A 20,194-nucleotide genomic window follows, 5' to 3' on the forward strand; every position below is an offset into this window, starting at 1 on the left:
CCCCTATTCTTTCTTTTCTCTGTTTACCTTGTTCATTCCACTTTGCATTTTCTTAAACTCATACATTCCCTTGTTTCTCAACATTTCCTGTCTACCACCTTTTAAACTCAATCTGACATAGTGCTGCTGTATTAGCTTTGCTCCTTCTCCTCTCCTGCTCATGACAAGCAGTGACCCATTTAGCCTCCTGGTTTTTGAGTGACCTCCCACCACACTTTTCACCCCACACCCCAAATAGTTATTCTTTCCTACTACAACAAGAAACCCATACATCCCATCTCATAAGAATGCGATATTTTACATGTCGTAGAAAGGCTCATATGAAAAAAGAGCAACATTTCACAGGCAGAGTAACATTAGATATGTACATCAGTGAGTCAGTAAATACCGACTTGTGGGGACTGAAACTATTACACCTTCGTTGCAACATGTGTTTGATATTTTAAGATTGAAATTGTGATTAACACATTAGTTAATTCAGTGTAGACTATCACTGTGTAATGTTAGTGAACTATGTGAATATATTTTTATTTAATGAATAATATTTTTGTATTATTGAATTGTTTTGTTATGGAATACTCACTTTTTACAATATATATTTTGTTAAAAAGATTAATTTATCTGCTCTGTTTTTGTCATTCTTCTCTCCTCTTCCCCCCTCCGATTCCTTCTGTCCCAACCCACAGTTGTCCCTTTCATTACTCCCTATTTTGAGACACACTTTCACTCTCTAGATGAAACTGATTGGTATTTAATCCATTAGTAACAAATGTCTTATAAAACAGATAAACTGTGATCTACAATTATAGACCCTATATTGTCAGTTCGGAGACGAGAGCTTATAATGGTATTCAACCACCTTTCTGATAACAACCTTTTAAAACAGGCTAGTTGAGCTTCTGTAAGGCACTTGCTACAAAGAAAGCAATGTTTAATCTCATAAATTCAATTCTAGTAGAATTAAGCAAGATAAATAATTCTGTTTGCCTCGTTCCAGCGTTCCCACGGTATTTCATTATGAAGCTATAACATCCTGATAGAGAAATTACAATGCTAATGTTATTGGCATTTACCTACTATGGATGGGGTCTACTTTTAACAGCATAAAAAAGTGACTCGTAAAGAAATGACATGCTGAAAGTAAATACGAAGTCCAGCAAGGATAGGGTAATTGTTGTATAAGCACCAAAATTACATTATATGGAAACCTGCCCTTTCAGGCAGAGAATTCAGTATCTCATGAAAGTAAAATATAGGATCTGTGCTGTAAATACTGCAGAATATATCACTGTTTACAAAAGATATGCATCTCTTAATCAATGTCATTCTGTGTACATGAAAATTTCACTTTGGCTTACATTAAGATCACATATGAACAAGAGATAGTGGATGACAGGTAGAACCTGCAAGCCTTTTCTTAATTCCATCAGGAAATAAGATTCTTTCATCCAGAATATTCATTTTCCACAATACAACTAATATCGACAGCTATTGTCCACCATCCATTGAACTTTGTACAGACACCATATCTATTCTTTGCTGTCGTAAGAGTAAAGAAAGTGCTTTACCTCATTGCATGTTCATATAACATCAATACTAGGAAATAGCATTTTTCACCAGCCGAGAAGGAGAAGTTAGTACCAGAGAAATAAAGTAAGAACAAACTGTGTTACAGAACCTACTCATTGACCACAAGTGATCTGAGTTTTCACAGACGAAGAATTCATATATAGTTCTTACTCATATTCGTACAACAAATACGATACAAAGTGTGTTAGGTGCTCTTAATGTAATACACTGAAGGGAAAAAAAATCGCAACCAAACATAATTAACGTATAGGAATTTAATTTCAGGAATTATTTGTCTGTGTAACATATTTATGTGATTAACATTGCAACATCACAGACTACTGCTAGTCCGAGATAAGCCACTGCAAGTGTGAAATGCCAGTATATTAATAATCAGTGTAACGGCCAGAATGTTGAATACAAACATGCAAGTATTGTGTTGTTCAGGTGCCAGATGCTAGTTTGTGGGATGGCATCGTTTCATTCATGCTCGTTGAACTTGTTCAGTCAATATAGGTACAGTTAATGCTGTTTCCAGAGCTCTCGGGTGTACAGCCAGATGCGATCATTGAAGTCCCACGATATTTCAGTAAATAACCTTTCCACCATCATCAGGTGGTTCTGATGGAATGGTCTGTCTGCTCATTGTCATTGTTATTTATGTCCATCAGCCGGGCTTCGGTTCCCTGTGCCGACGGTTCGTTTGCAACCGCCAAACTTCCGGTTGCGGCCACCGACATACCATTTGTGAGCGCTGATGCTTCAATTGCAGCCACTGACAATCCATTTGTGGGTGCTGACCCGAGTCCGTGCCCTCCGCGGCATCTCACTGGTTGGTGGAAGAGGCAGAATTCCGTGGAGTGTCCTCTGTGACCGTCACAGAAGGGTCTTGTGGCGTGACTCCTTGATGGAGTTAAATAATGGTTGCCATGTCTTGCTCAGTTAAAAACCTGTGTTTCGGTTTATGAGATGGTCCGTTATGCGAATTTCAATGGCCTCCTTGAAGATGATGTCCCAGAAGAAACTGGTAGGAGCCAGAATCTTGGTCTCTTCGTATTTTGCATTGTGTACAGTTTCCAAGCAGTGTTCTGCTAGTGCCAATTTGGTGGGCTGGCCTAGGCGCATGTTGCGTTGGTGTTCTTTGCAGTGGTCTTCGACTGTTCGGATTGTTTGACCCATATAGGATTTGCCACAACCACATGGAATATTATATACACCCGCTTTCTTGAGGCCAAATCCATCTTTCACTGTCCCCGTATGGCCCGTATCTTGGATGATGGTCGGAAGACCGTGTCAGTTTTGTGTTTCTTTTAGTAGTTTCCCAATTTTTGATGTCACGTTGCCTGCATACGGTACAAAGGCAAGGCTTGTTTCCTCATCTTTAGACTGTTCTTCATCTGAGTTTCTGCTGTGTTTCTGTCGTCTGAGGGCTGTCTGAATCTGTCATTTGCTGTACCCATTCTTGTGAAACACATTTTCTTGGTGTTTGAGACCTTTGTGCAGACTTTGTTCGTCCGACATCGAGTATGCCCTATGAACCAGTGTGTTGAGCATCGCGTTGAGTTTGTGCAGCATGGTGGCAACTCGAGACATGTAGATAGAGGTCCGTATGTGTAGGCTTGCGGAACACGCTACGACCCAGTGTGCTATTTGATCTCTGCTCTACGAGTACATCAAGAAAGGGTAATTTCCCTTCCTTCTCGATCTCCATGGTGAACCGTATGTTGTTGTGGACGGAATTTAGATGTTCTAAAAACTTGTATAGCTGATCAGGTCTATGGGGCCAGATGACAAACGTGTCGTCCACGCATCGGTAAAAACACACGGGTTTCCGTGCGGCCGCTTGAAGTGCCTCCTCTTTGAAACTCTCCATAAATAAGATGGCTACCACTGGTAAGAGAGGGCTCCCCATAGCCACACCGTCGGTTTGCTCATAGTATTGGCCGTTGAAGACAAAGTAGGTGGATGTAAGTACATGCCTGAACAGTTGTGTCAACTCAGGACTGAATTTCTTGCTGATAAGGTGAATTGAATAGTCTACTTCCTGAGCACGGGGTCCCGGGTTCGATTCCCAGTGGGTTAGAGATTTTCACCTGCCTCGAGATGACTGGGTGTTTGTGTTGTCCTCATCATTTCATCATCATTCCTGAAAGTGGCGAGATTGGAATGAGCAAGGGTTGGGAATTTGTACAGGCACTGATAACCATGCAGTTGAGCACCCCACAAACCAATCATCATCATCATCATCATCAGGCATCGGTGTATGTGTCATTCTTAGCGGAAGGTGATTTAAGTTATATTAGTTTTGTGTAAGTCCAGGGACCAATGTCTGCAGCAGTTTGGTCCCATAGGAAATTAATGCAAATTTCGAAACTTACGGGTATAGACTGTTGGATGAATAAAATATGTTTTCAATACATATTTGCAGCAATTGCCTGTCTTTATGTGGAACAGTTGATCAACAAGTGTACATTTGGTGGGTTTTGCTTTGGAACCACACCCGCCGGATTGACTAGTGTTACTAAGACAAGTTCACAACCACCTAAAGATGGTTTTAAAATCAGATGATACTAGAGTGGGGTTAACATACTGAGATTGTTCAAAGGAAATATATCATGTGCAAATATTGCAGGAACAATGCATATTACTTAAGAATATGTGATAATGTACAGCACTGTCGCAAGTTGCGTGTGTTGTACTAGTGATACCGTTATTGTGTTCTTGTCGGCAGTGAGAATAAGACATGAGCGACGTATAATTCTGTTAAACACTTTATTAAGACGATAACTTTATTTTAACCTCACATAACAGCAGGAAAAAACATTATGAAACATTCCCAGTGCAACCAATATTACCAGTTTTGGTAACCCTCTACTCGCAACATTACGTGTATGCAGGATCGTAACTCTCGGGGTAGGAATGTTTGCGATGCACCACAACATGATGCTTGTCGCCGTCGGATCTGCATCAGTCTTTTTTTTGTGAGGTGGGCAACAAATACTGGTGTGTTAATGTCATCCAACAAAATCGTGTGTGGGTCCACAAACTCACCGGGAAGCTGTAGGACTTCCCAAATACCAGTTCTTCTGGTGAGGTGTGTAGATCCGCTTTATACATGTTACGTAGGCCGAGCAAAACTAGTGGTAAGGCGCTAAGTCCATTGTGATTCATGGCACATTAAGGCACTTTAAATGATCAGTGCCAGTGTTCAATCATGCCATTACTGGCAGGATGATAACTTGTTGTGTAAGCAATGCACAGCAAAATTTACTTAGTTGGTCAAACAGGTCAGATTCGAACTGCCATCCTCTGTTCATGGTTATACGAAGTGGACAACTGAAACGGACGATCCAGTGTGACACAAATGCAGTGGCTAGCGTCTCAATAGAAATATTATCTACCAGAATGGCTTCTGGCCAGTGCGTGAATCAGTCTGTTACTGTCATTAGGTAACATTGTCCTTCTGAAGGGGGCAGCAGACCTGCTACATCAATATGAACATGGGCAAACCATGCTTTTGTGTCTGGAATTTTGCCCTCCGGCACAGAGACATGGCGAGAAATCTTGTTTCGCTGGCACTGCACGTGTGCGCGAGGCCATGTGCGACATCTGTTTTTTTTTATTCCAGGCCACACAAAATGGCTAGCTATTAGTCTAATTGTTGCCTTCACGTCAAGGTGACATAAATTATGTAGACTTTTACAGGCTTGCTTGCGTAGCGCCGTAGGAATGAATGGACGAGTTTTCCCAATTGAAACCTCACGATATAGCTTTGCGTTTGTTGCTGGAATGACGACTGGCTGAACTTGAAGGACATACGTGGCATCTTGTAAACAATCTTGAAGTTCCAGGTCAGATTCCTGTGCTTGGGCTAACTGTGCAAAATCTACAGTCTTCGTAATACTGCTCACCCAGGATAGACAGTAGTGGAACGACATTGTCGATTCCCGATATATGCCGTACATCAGTAGTGAATTGTACAATCAACTCCAGTTGATTACATTGTCTCGGAGAACATTTGTCATTATTTTGCCGAAAGGCATAGGTGAGGGTTTGTGGTCTGTAAAAATGACAAAAGTTCTAGCTTCCAACAGTGTACAAAAATATTTCTTGGGCTCATAAATCGCCAACAATTCGCGGTTGTCAGCACTCCATTGTTGCCGCACAGGAAATAGCTTTCATGGAAAGATTGCGAGAGGCTGCCAGGCTCCTTCTACATACTGTCGCAAGGCAGTGCTGATTGCTGTCTGGCTAGCGTCTACTACCAGTGTGAGAGGTGCTCCTGAAGTCTGCTATGCTTTTCTCGGCCGCTTCGAACGCGTTTTACATCGACTCTGTCCACAATACCGATGTTTTTCCTTTAACCTAAGGACCAGCTAAAGCTGCGGTAAGAGGATCTTGGAGTTCTGCCGCACAATGTAGGTGATGTCGGTAGAAATTAACGACTCCCAAGAATCGTCGCAGTTCTTTAGCAGTTCCTGGCTGTGGAATACTCAATATGGTCTCTACTTTCTCCGGTAATGGCAGTGAACCGTTTGATAAAATCCGGTGGACTAAAAAGGTAACTGCTGCCTGGCCAAAAGCACACTTTGGGGTGTTCAACACTACTCCATGTTTGTCAAGGCATTTAAATACCTCAATCAGGTGCTGTTTTGAGTTCTTCTGGGGCCGCTGAAAAGATGAGTGTATCATCAAGATATACAAAAGAACACTGCAAGCGTTGCAAAAAAGGAATTTATAAATCTTTGCCATGTCTGGACAGCATTTCTCAATCCGAACGTCATAAACAGACTTTCGAACAGCCCAAACGGCGTTATAATGGCCGTTCTCAGAATGTCTCTTTCGCCAACAGGAATCTGTGAATAGCCTTTGCACAATCTAATACGCTAACACCTTTTTCCCACATAACGTGTAATTATAATCTTTCAAGAGAGGAACAGGGTACCGATCCAGTATTGTCCTAGTATTCAAGGCTTGTCTCGCGTCCGTCGGTCATCGTAATTTAATATATTATTTATTGGCAATGTTGATTGTTGGCGACTTACATGGTGGGCCTTAATCAAAATGATATTTCAATCAATTTTTATTTACAATTAAATGCTTTTGTGAGGTTCTCTTTTTTTTTAACAATATTAAACTTCAGTGGGAATTATTTTTTACGTTAATGAACGTTAGACTCACTGAATCTTAAAGCATGAACATATAAGTTGAACAATGGAATAAACTTATCATATTAATTTCCTTGGCTAGTCAGTTCACTTTAAAGCAAAAATCTTTAGTTATTAATTACAACTGCGACTCACATGCGCGCGAGAGTATTTCTTCTTACCTCCGTTAACCATTGCATTGTAGTCGGAGTCCTGGCTCTGGCTATCGACTGTGGTACTGAAAATAAGAATCTTAAAGCTACGTATTTTCTGCAATGTCGGGCGGCTGTGGAGAAAAATGTGTATTATGTTAATAGCGGGCGAGTTTTTCGCTTCCGTTAATTTTTATAAATTAACATCGCCACGTAATGGCATCGATGGCTGCATCGGCCGCTGCGACTGTTGCACTGTAAACTGCTTGAATGCAGGTTAATTCAAGGATGGCGGACATGAAATCGGTATCACATCTTACAAATTAAAAGTGAACAATAATATTAAATCAATATATTATCTGCTTAATTAGTACAAATATGCTTACATTTGCCAGCACTCGCAAGATGTGAACACAAGAACACAAGTGAACACAACTAAAAAAATTAACTAAAGAGCGTATCTTATCGTCTCTTTAGATCATTTTCTTATATTTCTTTACCCTCGAAACTTACACGGAGAAATTATTATAATACGGATACATGAGATAAATGTATATTATTCAATTTTTAAATGTCTCTTCTTTGTAAATACTGTTTTTTTATTATTTCACTGGGGATGCTATACTCAGTAATAATTACAAAGACGCCAGGCACCGTTCTTTTATTGTGACTATCAAAGCCCACCAGACGCGTGAATGAGGCCTTCCTTCAACATTGTGTTAAATTCCTCGTTGGCAACAGCGTATTGATCAGGAGTAAGACGCCTAGGTCTACACGAAATCGGAGGGCCTGTGGTAGTATTGATATAACGTACAGTGTTGTGACATACCTTTTATGGGGCCCCAGGATGCCTTGTGATAGCCGGGAATTGTTGAAGAAGTACTGTATACTCGTCGCTCTTCCACTGGATCAATTTGGCGTCGTTTACTACTGCGCTGTGTCGGAATCCATAGGCAGATGGTCGCCTGACGTGTATTAAGCTGGGTTCACACACGCAACGAAAGTATTGCCACAAGTCAAGTCATTCTGGAGTGGCACTGTGAGCTACCGTTCACACAGGACGCCACAAATTCTTCATAATTGCGCAGTTTGCAAACTGGTGTCACCTGTCTCAACTGAAATGATTTCCTATACAGATTAAACGGCGTACATATTACTAAATAAGATGTTTTGGAAACATAATAAATGTAAAATATTACTTACCAAAGTGTTTCTCGTCTGTCTTGTCTCGACTGCATCTTTTAATAACCGGTCTGCAGCTTCAAACCAAGCAAGGCTGGGTTTATAAATACCGCCTGTAGACGCACCACTCTTAAGTGATTTCAGTACACTTTTGTGTTCATGCATGTAAACATTTCGAATTTTTAATTTTGTTGTAGCTACATCAATTCCAGGTGCATATTCATTCATACTGTTTACTATTTCAATTAATGCAGCATCTCTCAAATTTCTGTCTTTGTATGATTCGCTTTTGTGGTTCCATAGGCATTCTCGTTCTTGATATTATTAGCAAATGCACAAGCAAAAGCACTATCTGCGAACAAATACGCACTAGAAAGGTTTGAATCCAGCCGCGACGTAGCAATCGAATGACGTTATTCGATTGTGGAGAAGGCAAAATGGCGCAACAAAGTAGAACCAAGATTAACTTTTTGTGGCGTGACAAAAGTTGCGCTTCTTAAATGGCGCCACCGAAAACTAGGAGTTCACACATGCAACTACAAAGCAACTGCAGTTCGCCATTAGCAGTGGCGATACTTTTGTTGTCTGTGCGAACACGGCTTTAGGCGGACGTTGGCGACGTCCGATAGCAGTCGATAATGCGCTAAGAAATTGGCTCCGATTATAGGCTCGATTACATCTGCCACGGTGACATTCGACTTCAAGGCACGACGTAATCACAGGTCCAACTCGGTATGCTGCATTCCATACATTGGGGTGGTTGAATTATTAGCAGTGGAAAGGCAAAACAAGGTGTCTGGCCGATACTTGTGTAACTGGGCCCATGTCCACCAAAAAGTTGCGCCCTGTCTTGTGATCTGTCATAAAGAGACGCAAGGACGGTGACCGGCAGTCTGGAACGATTACTTCTGCCTATTGCTTACAACTGAGAAAGGTACACGACGAAGTGCACTTCTGCGCCTGATCTCAGAATTTCCTGTGGTACCAACACCTGTCTGCCCGGGTTGAATCTTCAGCTGCGGCCGAGTTCGCCAAGGAACGACTTCTAGATCTTCTGCAGAATCGTCCTCTATTGTACCTGTCGGAAAGTAGTTCACCCATGTGCTTACTCAGCGCGTCGACCTTGCTCGCGAGATTGCCGTAATCCGCTCGCGTTATCACCGACGTGGTATTACACGCCGTCGTAATTTCAGGGCAAGAGGTCGGTACGATGGAGTCTCGAATTCGATCCACCAGGTCCACAGTAGCACCAAGTGACATGTCCGTTTGTGATGCTATAATGACCGCCTGTTCTGGCAGACGGCTGCTCCACAGCGTGTGTAGTAATGTATCAGGCACCGTGCGTGCATCAACCTTGCTTCTGAAATGAAAGGAATTACTGTGATGGTTTTCTGTCACAGACATCCTCTTGTGTGAGAACATGCCTGTCAAGCAGGCACACTTCGTATTAATTCAGTCTTTAATTTCCCCTATGATTCCGCGTTCGGGGGTGAAGTTATAAAATCGTGAACCTCAACTGCGAAGCGGTGGTCCAGCTGACTGTCCATCAGTGCGAACTTAGTGGGAGTCGGCGGTCACTCTAGCGTAGAGGAAACTGGCTTCCACCTGTGTAAACTATAATGCTGGGTTGTGGGACCAAAACGGCGGTAGCCGCACGACCACTCTTGATATGGTTGGTAGGTCCGTCCCCGCACCAGTTTCTGATTCGTGAAGTTCGCTGCTAGCCTTTTGTGCTGCTGATTTATTGCCTCTCTAGCTGCAATCACGTCGGGGTCACCACTGTCGCAAGTTGTGTGTGTTATGCTAGCGATCTCGTTATCGTGTTCTTGTCGGCAGCGAGAATAAGATACGCGCGACAATTCTGTTCAACAGTATTTAGACGAGAAGTTTATTTTAAGCTCACGTAACAGCAGGAGAAATATTATGAAACATTTCCAGTGCAACCCGTATTACCATAATTTGCTAACTAAGTGAGGGAAACAGTAACACGGATGCTAAAAAAAAGTCAAAGGAAATTATTAAATTCATTGAGCGCGCGCGGCAACACAGAGAATGCGTCTCACAGCGCTCCTGGCGGCAGCGCGCGAACCCTATTGACATGCGCCTTCCGATCAGCTGATTATCTGACATCCCGTTCGGCTCACGCCCGATGTCGCTACAACGTTAATATCAAAGAGATGTTGGAGAAATTGTGATGGAAAAATATTAGCATGTTGCTCCATCAAAGAAACAGCGCTGCATATCTACTATAAAATCACACTCTCACTAATATTTTTAATGATAACAACAAAACAGTGACGCTACCATAAATGCAATCTTCGTATTGTACTACTGGTTTTCTGCAGCAATTTTTCTTTTGATGTTTGTTCTGACTTATAGTGCAATTACGTCTTAATCAACTTTTCTAATAACACAAGGTTAAGGAAGAAATTAACTCCGACTGGGACAACCATTATCACCGTACTTCGAACGTAATAAATACAAAACATTATTGTTATCCAATTTTGCTCGAGTAATGTGTGTTAGTTACACAAATCCAGAAATTGAAACTAGATGCACGTGCAAATTCTTTTGAACGCCCCCAAAACCATGTACTGTCGCGACATGACATGCACAAGTCGCCAAACAAACAACAGCCAAATTTGAAACAACACATTGCATTACGTTCTTCTTGAAGACGTTCTGCAATACATGTCAACTATACACATATTAACCCATTTACTCGGTATTTAAATACGAGATTTCAAGTAAAATTTGCATAAATAACAAATGTTACAGTACTTTTGTGTTGATTTATGTTGGCTGTTCTATTATCAGTACTCAATTGTTTTGTCACTGTGCGATGTCTGGGTAAATTACGCGATTTAAATTCTTCGACAGGTCATGTGGGAGTGTCTGGCGAAGGTACGCAATTATCGATGTGCATATTTGCTGCCCATAAATTGATATCAGTCGCCCTGTTGTTACAATGAGTGCTTATTTCGCTCTGTTAAAATACAATCTATTCCTTGCTAGATGAACGTGGTGGGAATGGTGTATGGTTACGTTCTTGAGCTTTCCTCTTACAACTACAGGAAAAATGTGGTTTGATCAGTCGAGTTCGTAGAAGAGGTGTCGGAGGGAATTATGTCACTATGCGGCAAGTTGCACATCCAAGAATAGCGGGCTCACCGAAAGAATATAAGAAAATGCCTCTTTTCGATCTGTTGATTGTTTAACAATAGCAGTGACGCGAGCATAACAGGATGTAAGGTACTAGTATTATGATTACAGATTTTCATCATTGCATGTGTAACACTTCTCTTCGATCAGTATGGTTTACTTTCTATTTCTGATTTTACTTTGTACGTATGGCTCTTTAAGACAATAGCCCCGTCGTGGGTGTAGTGGAAGCAACAAGACAGCTGTTCTCATTGCAAAGGAGTTTCTATGTCACCGCCTGTAACTTCGCCAGAATGTCATCGGATGTGATTTGTTTACCGTTTCGTCCCGGAATTTCGGTGACATTTTGTGTTATTGATAGTAACCCTTGTTTCACGTCACCGCAGCTACAGGTTTACTGTTAATTCAACATTGTGGCTCCTCGTACGTTAGTTTCTGAGGTGCCTTAGAGGGCGCTGTTTACGGAATTACAGTAGCATATAATCCCCTTGTCTGTAGTGAGTGTGTAATAGATAGTGTAAGCTTACATAGTGAAATGCTTTTCCAGTTTTTTGCTTGCCACATTTGAAATCCTTCTTCAGTGGCAAAACTAAGGAGTAAACCACAGCTGCTTTTAACCCATACCTGCAATACAAAAATTGGTATCAGTAAATTTTCCACAATTTTGGTTAGTAAATAGCTTCTTAAACAGACATGCAGCTTGTTTCGATAAGTGTTTGTCACTTGGCAAAGAAGGTTAAAAAAAAATAATCTGGATACTTGGTGTATTTATTAAGTATCATGGTATCCTCTCAGCAGGAGAATTTTATCAACTGAAATTGCCCTTAAGAAAGATTCAAACAAATTTAAACACAAAATAAATTTGTTACCTGCACAAGTTTCTTGCTCTGATATGTGTCATAGCACTTGGAAGTTTTATTAGTAGCTACTGGATAGCTCGTTATGCATCTGCCCCCCTTAAAATCTTGGTTGTGGTGACACTGAACTGTACTGTAGCCCGAGGCCTATATTAAGTTCGAATGTGACAATTTGGTTGTGAGTTGGCGAAGCCAGTGAATGTGAAAGCATAAAACCTGAGTGTGGTAACAAATTGGCAGGTAGGGAAGCCTAATGTTTATGGCTCAAATGGCTCTGAGCACTATGGGACTTAACATCTGAGGTCATCAGTCCCCTAGAACTTAGAACTACTTAAACCTAACTAACCTAAGGACATCACACACAACCATGCCCGAGGCAGGATTCGAACCTGCAACCGCAGCGGTCGCGCATTTCCGAACTGAAGTGCCTAGAACCGCTAGACCATTGCGGCCGGCCCTAATGTTTACATCCACACCATACTGGAAAAATAGAGGGGCACTCCAATTTGTAACTTTTACTGGTACTGTACAGTTGTCCTCAGAATTTTTGATAGAATGATGGTGTTCATTGTTAAACATTTGAATTTAACATTTGTCATGAAATGTGACTATTACCCAGAAGGCACAGACTTGCTGTGAAAAATTCTTGCATGTTTAGCAGAGGGAGACAGAGTTTTCCCCACCCTTTTCTGCAATCGTTATTTAGATGTACAAATTTGTGCTGTGAATAAACTTAGTGCAAGGGTCAGATAAAAATGTGCCTGGCTGTGATTTGAACCACTGCATTTTGTGGGCAAGCACTTAACTGACTGGGCTGTCTGAGAGACTCACAGGCTGACCTCACAGCTTTACTTCTACCAGTATCAGTTCCCTTACACTCAAAACTTCAGAGAGGTCCTGCATACCTTATGTTGTTCACTTCATGTGCATGGCGGCTTACATCATTTTAGTAGACCTAAGTAGATCTATTGGTGGTGGTGATATATAGGGAACAACAATCATTTGGATGAGGTTGCAGTGACAAACTGAACTGTAGTGTACCAGAGGTCCAAGTTATGTTGGAGGGTCAGAATTTAGTTAGTGAAGTCTATGACTGTGCCAAGACAATTTTTTGTATACATTGTACATTCCATAGTTACATCTTCATCTCTGATCAAAAGATCTGTTTTTCCACTGTGTTTGATATTTTCAAGTTTTTAGCATTTGAAGACATTAATAAGATAGGCTTTCCTGGCCCAAAACCAACTGCTATTCCCATGGAGGTCCAATTAATTTATTGGATTTTATTTTTCTAAGATTTCATGTTCTCGGTAACTTCAACCGTTGTTATCTCTTTACACTTGTATCTTGGCTATGCGTAGTCTGTTGGTAAAGTGAAGAGCAAGCAGGCGAATCCCCACTCTCTACCCCATAATGCCACTAGGAGCACCCAGAGGCTGTTACACGAGATTAGACTAGTCCTTCTGCAGCTTGCCTTTTGAATCAGTAGAGACACAGTGCACAGACATTGTTGAGGAGTGTTACTTTTGACTAAATGCATTGAAGTATGCTCCAAATGCCCTGCATAAAAAAAGAGGATACTTCTGGGGCTCATACTTGTGTTCTATTGGTAACAGAAAGGTAGGGATAAGTGGTTTGAATAGCCCTTGGGCTAGGGACCATCTGTATATGCAACAGAAGGATCACCATAGTGTCACTATCCTCTAGTACAGGTTCAAAGTATGACTGTTACACACTTCCTGTTACTTAGGTAATGGAGCAAATCAGTTGGTTCTTTTTGCGTTTGATGTGGTGTACAATGTGCGTTAAGGGGCTTATGCAAGTGCCATTAGTTCAAGAGCGGTTCCTTTGAATTCCCCCTCCCCCAAATAAAACCGAGCCACATATTCCAAGATGGCTATGCATAGCAAGTGGGTGTAATTTGTATTATCTGTTCCTAAGATCCTGATTTTCAGCCTTGAAAGCTTTGTTGATATCTTTATCCATTTCCAAAACACAGAGGTTCAAAATTAAGCTACCTATACACATAAGACACATTTAAAATCTGGCGTGCGGGTGAAACGTGGTTTATAAAGTGATGTAGCACAGAGAAATATTCAGAGCATTTCACAGTATTTTGGACAAGGTATGTGTATTTCAAGTTTAAAGAAATTAATGAAAGTAGCATATGAAATGAAAAGCAGTTATGTGTATTTTCCAAATATAACAAAAATTAATGATCAGAAATTCATGTACCAAGGCTGGTGTAACAGTGAAGATGAAAACTAAAATTCCTGGTAGGTGTGTGACATTAATTTTTTTTTTTTAATTCCTCAGTGCAAGAAAAGAGTGTTTTCGAAAATTGATACCATTGGTAGTTGGACCTAGTATTTGTGAACCTTATATGGCAATATTGCCCAAATTATTCAACATGGTTGCCAACAGTCTGTTTCGACGTGTGAACCTAGTCACATGTCAATCTAAGCTAATTTTTCTGTGCTGAAGCTGTGAAACAGTGCCTTCTGGACTGAGAACTTTTATTCATCAAGTGAGTCTACTTATACAATCAGTTCGCATCTAATTATGTTCAATGAGGTGTAGCATTCCGTAAATTTCATTTTGTTAGGCATGTGACAAGCCTGTTCTTTCTCCATAATGTTGACCAAATCTAGAAGCCATACCTCAAACACCTGGGAAAGTACACTGGCAAAACTGGACCAAAAAGTTAACAGGTGAAGAAGAAAAACATTTTAAAGTAGAGCAGTAAGAAAGATGCAGAGAGTATCACAAAAAGAAGAAGAGTAATGCAACACCTGCAGAAAAGAAAGAGCAACACAAAGTTCTGCAGAAAGGAAATGCTGTCACTGAAAGTGAGAAAAACTTAAAAAGCAGCAACAAAATACATATTTTCATACAATTTCTTCTCAGCTGTTGGGAAAAGCAGTTTGCAGAGCAAAGAAAGCACTCTCGAAGTCGTCAGTATAAAAGCATTGGTACTACACCGAACTTGCTGCACACTGTCACCAACAAAAAGAGACATGGTCGTTGGTGAAACATCGTGCAAAGAGAATGATGATGACATTGTAAATATCTGTGATGTGATTGAAACTTTCAAACAATGGAAAATTGAGGATGGAATGTAACAGTATTATGAAAAGAAAAGTTGCTACTCACCATATAGTGTGGATGCTGAGTCGCAGATAGGCACAACAAAAATCTGTGACTCAGCATCTCCACTATATGGTGACTGAGACTTTCTATATCCAAAATATAAGCAGTTATCAATTCTCAATCTAAAACAATTGTAATTGTTGGGTTCAAATTAATGATGTAAATAAAATAGAAAGAAACTTCCACATGGGAAAAATATATTAAAAACAAAGATTCCAAGACTTACCAAGCGGGAAAGCGCTGGTAGACAGGCACAATAAATAAAACACACACACAGAATTTCTAGCTTTCGCAACTGACGGTTGCTTCTTCAGGAAAGAGGGAAGGAGAGGGAAAGACGAAAGGATGTGGGTTTTAAGGGAGAGGGTAAGGAGTCATTCCAATCCCGGGAGTGGAAAGACTTACCTTAGGGGGAAAAAAGGATGGATATGTGTGTATGTGCGAGTGTACACCTGTCCTTTTTTACCCCTAAGGTAAGTCTTTCCGCTCCTGGGATTGGAATGACTCCTTACCCTCTCCCTTAAAACCCACATCCTTTCGTCTTTCCCTCTCCCTCCCTCTTTCCTGAAGAAGCAACCGTTGGTTGCAAAAGCTAGAAATTCTGTGTGTGTGTTTGTATGTTTTATTTATTGTGCCTGTCTACCGGCGCTTTCCCACTTGGTAAGTCTTGGAATCTTTGTTTTTAATATACTCAATCTAATACAGGTGTACATGATATCTCCATTATGTCAAATGTAGATGATGAAACTGATGAGACTAATTTTGTAAAAACTAACGAAGCCACCTTTGTGTGACCGAATGACAAGGATGATATTGATAAAAGTGGCTGACCCACCACTTGGCAGGAGGAATGAACTGATTTTTTCTTGGGTTTTTTGGGTATAATATGTGTGTAGTAGTTCATTTAAGTATACTGTTGCCTTGTTTGATATTTAATGTCTGTTTATAACTGTAGTCTTAAGTATGCTGTTGTGTCTTTTTATGAAGGTAATCTTACAGAGTAATTAGAGCCGTGGTCCAATGTCTTTTCATGAAGTGTAGGTATTGTCAAAGAGTTTCGTAATAAATTCATAGAATAAATAAGCCTTTACTGTTTTTTTTATATTGTTTTGAGGGTACATTTCAACTATTTTTAATCTCTTTGGCTATTAAATTTCTTATGGACAAAGTGTCACACACACACTAACAATACTGGTGCTTACCATATGGCGGAGATGCTGAGTCGCTATTGTTACATTCCATCCTGGATTTTCCATTGTTTGATTGCACATACACTATGAGATCAAAAGTATCCAGACACCTGGCTGAAAATGACTTACAAGTTCGTGATGCCCTCCATCAATAATGCTGGAATTCAATATGGTGTTGGCCCACCCTTAGCCTTGATGGCAGCTTCCACTCACGCAGGCATATGCTCAGTCATGTGCTGGAAGGTTTCTTAGGGAATGGCAAACCATTCTTCATAGAGTGCTGCACTGAGGAGAGGTATCAATGTCAGTCGGTGAGGCCTGGCATTAAGTCGGTGTTCCCAAAGGTGTTCTATAGGATTAAGGTCAGGACTCTATGCAGGCCAGTCCATTACAGGGATGTTATTGTTATTAACCAATCTGCCATATGGCATGCATTATGAACAGGTGCATGATTGTGTTGAAAGATGAAATTGCCATCCCCAAATTGCTCTTCAACAGTGACAAGCAAGAAGGTGCTTACAACATCAGTGTAGGCCTGTGCTGTGATAGTGCCATGCAAAACAACAAGGGGCGCAAGCCCCCTTCATTAAAAACACGACCACACCGTAACACCACCACCACCTCCAAATTTTACTGTTGGCACTACACACACCGTGATGTGTGGCTTATGAGCAGCTGCTCGACCATGAAATCCAAGTTTTCTCACCTCGCTTCTAACTGTCATAGTACTTGCAGTGGATCCTGATGCAGTTTGGAATTCATATGTGGTGGTCTGGATAGATGTCTGCCTATTACACATTATGAACCTCTTAAACTGTTGGTGGTCTCTGCCAGTTAACAGATGAGGTCGGCCTCTATGCTTTTGTGCTCTACATGTCTCTTTGCGTTTCTGCTTCCCTATCACATCGGAAACAGTGGACTTAGTTATGTTTGCGAGTGTGGAAATCTCGCATATAGACATAAGACTTAAGTGACACCCAATCACCTTATCACGTTTGAAGTCCGTTGAGTTACGCGGAGCACCCCATTTCATCTACATCTACATCCATACTCCGCAAGCCACCTGACGGTGTGTGGCGCAGGGTACCCTGAGTACCTCTATCGGTTCTCCCTTCTATTCCAGTCTCGTATTGTTCGTGGAAAGAAGGATTGTCGGTATGCTTCTGTGTGGGCTCTAATCTCTCTGATTTTATCCTCATGGTCGCTTCACGAGATATACGTAGGAGGGAGCAATATACTGCTTGACTCTTCGGTAAAGGTATGTTCTCGAAACTTTAACAAAAGTTCGTACCGAGCTGCTGAGCGTCTCTCCTGCAGAGTCTTCCACTGGAGTTTATCTGTCATTTCCGTAACGCTTTCGATATTACTAAATGATCCTGTAACGAGGTGCGCTGCTCTCCGTTGGATCTTCTCTACCTCTTCTATCAACCCTGTCTGGTACGGATCCCACACTACTGAGCAGTATTCGAGCAGTGGGTGAACAAGCGTACTGTAACCTACTTCCTTTGTTTTCGAATTGCATTTCCTTAGGATTCTTCCGATGAATCTCAGTCTGGCATCTGCTTTAGCGACGATCAACTTTATATGATCATTCCATTTTAAATCACTCCTAATACATACTCCCAGATAATTTATGGAATTAACTGCTTCCAGTTGCTGACCTGCTATTTTGTGGCTAAATGATAAGGGATCTATCTTTCTATGTATTTGCAGCACATTACACTTGTCTACATTTAGATTCAATTGTCATTCCCTGCACCGTGCGTCAATTCGCTGCAGATCCTCCTGCATTTCAGTACAATTTTTCATTCTTGCAACCTCTCGATACACCAAAGCATCATCTGCAAAAAGCCTCAGTGAACTTCCGATGTCATCCACCGGGTGATTTATGTATATTGTGAATAGCAACGGTCCTATGACACTCCCCTGCGGCACACCTGAAATCACTCTTCCTTCGGAAGATTTCTATCCATTGAGAATGACATGCTGCATTCTGTTATCTAGGAACTCCTCAATCCAATCACACAATTGGTCTGATAGTCCATATGCTCTTACTTTGTTCATTAAACGACTGAGGGGAACTGTATCGAATGCCTTGCGGAAGTCAAGAAACACGGCATCTACCTGGAAACCCATGTCTATGGCCCTCTGAGTCACGTGGACGAATAGCGCGAGCTGGGTTTCACACGATCGTCTTTTTCGAAACCCATGCTGATTCCTACAGAGTAGATTTCTAGTCTCCAGAAAAGTCATTATACTCGAACATAATACATGTTCCAAAATTCTACAACTGATCGACGTTAGAGAAATAGGTCTATAGTTCTCCTCATCTGTTCGACGTCCCTTCTTGAAAACGGGGATGACCTGTGCCCTTTTCCAATCCTTTGGAATGCTACGCTCTTCTAGAGACCTACGGTACACCGCTGCAAGAAGGGGGGCAAGTTCCTTCACATTCTCTGTGTAAAATCGAGCTGGTATCCCATCAGATCCAGTGGCCTTTCCTCTTTTGAGCGATTTTAATTGTTTCTCTATCCCTCTGTCGTCTATTTTGATATCTACCATTTTGTCATCTGTGCGACAATCTAGAGAAGGAACTACAGTGCAGTCTTCCTCTGTGAAACAGCTTTGGAAAAAGACATTTAGTATTTCGGCCTTTAGTCTGTAATCCTCTGTTTCAGTACCATTTTGGTCACAGAGTGTCTGGACATTTTGTTTTGATCCACCTACCGCTTTGACATAATACCAGAATTTCTTAGGATTTTCTACCAAGTCAGTACATAGAACTTTACTTTCGAATTCATTGAACGCCTCTCACATAGCCCTCCCCACACTACATTTCGCTTCGCGTAATTTTTGTTTGTCTGCAAGGCTTTGGCTATGTTTATGTTTGCTGTGAAGTTCCCTTTGCTTCCGCAGCAGTTTTCTAACTCGGTTGTTGTACCACGGTGGCTCTTTTCCATCTCTTACGATCTTGCTTGGCACATACTCATCTAATGCATATTGTATGATGGTTTTGAACTTTGTCCACTGATCCTCAACACTATCTGTACTTGAGACAAAAATTTTGTGTTGAGCTGCCAGGTATTGTGTGATCTGCTTTTTGTCACTTTTGCTAAACAGAAAAATCTTCCTACCTTTTTTAACATTTCTATTTACTGCTGAAATCATCGATGCCATAACCCATTTATGATCGCTGATTCCCTGTTCTGCGTTAACTGTTTCAAATAGTTCGGGTCTGTTTGTCACCAGAAGGTCTAATATGTTATCGCCACAAGTCGGTTCTCTGTTTAACTGCTCAAGGTAGTTCTCAGATAAAGCACTTAAAAAAATTTCACTGGTTTCTTTGTCCCTGCCACCCGTTATGAACGTTTGAGTCTCCCAGTCTATATCCGGCAAATTAAAATCTCCATTCAGAACTATAACATGGTGGGGAAATCTATTCGAAATATTTTCCAAATTATCCTTCAGGTGCTCAGCCATAACAGCTGCTGACCTCGGGGGCCTATAGAGACATCCAATTACCATGTCTGAGCCTGCTTTAACCGTGACCTTCACCCAAATTATTTCACGTTTCGGATCTCCATCAATTTCCTTCGATACTATTGCACTTCTTATCACTATAAACACGCCTCCCCCTTCACTGTCTAGCCTGTCTCTGCAGTATACATTCCAATCTGAGTTTAGGATTTCATTACTGTTTACGTCTGGTTTCAGCCAACTTTCTGTCCCTAGTACTATATGGGCGTTGTGACTGTTTATTAATGAGAGCAGTTCTGGGACCTTTC

At 41.2% G+C, this 20,194-nt stretch overlaps 1 protein-coding gene across 1 annotated transcript in view; it reads left to right on the forward strand.

The window, feature by feature from the left end:
- The first annotated feature begins 10,887 nt into the window (after positions 1–10,887).
- The window catches only part of LOC126293297 (uncharacterized), a 104,238-nt gene continuing 94,931 nt past the window's right edge, over positions 10,888–20,194 (forward strand). Inside the window, exon 1 of the mRNA XM_049986428.1 lies at positions 10,888–10,954. The gene's annotated coding sequence lies outside the window, so the exon portion shown is untranslated. The remainder of the gene's footprint in view (positions 10,955–20,194) is intronic.

The sequence above is a fragment of the Schistocerca gregaria genome, chromosome 10 (assembly GCF_023897955.1).
Source record: "Schistocerca gregaria isolate iqSchGreg1 chromosome 10, iqSchGreg1.2, whole genome shotgun sequence".
Lineage (NCBI taxonomy): Eukaryota > Metazoa > Arthropoda > Insecta > Orthoptera > Acrididae > Schistocerca > Schistocerca gregaria.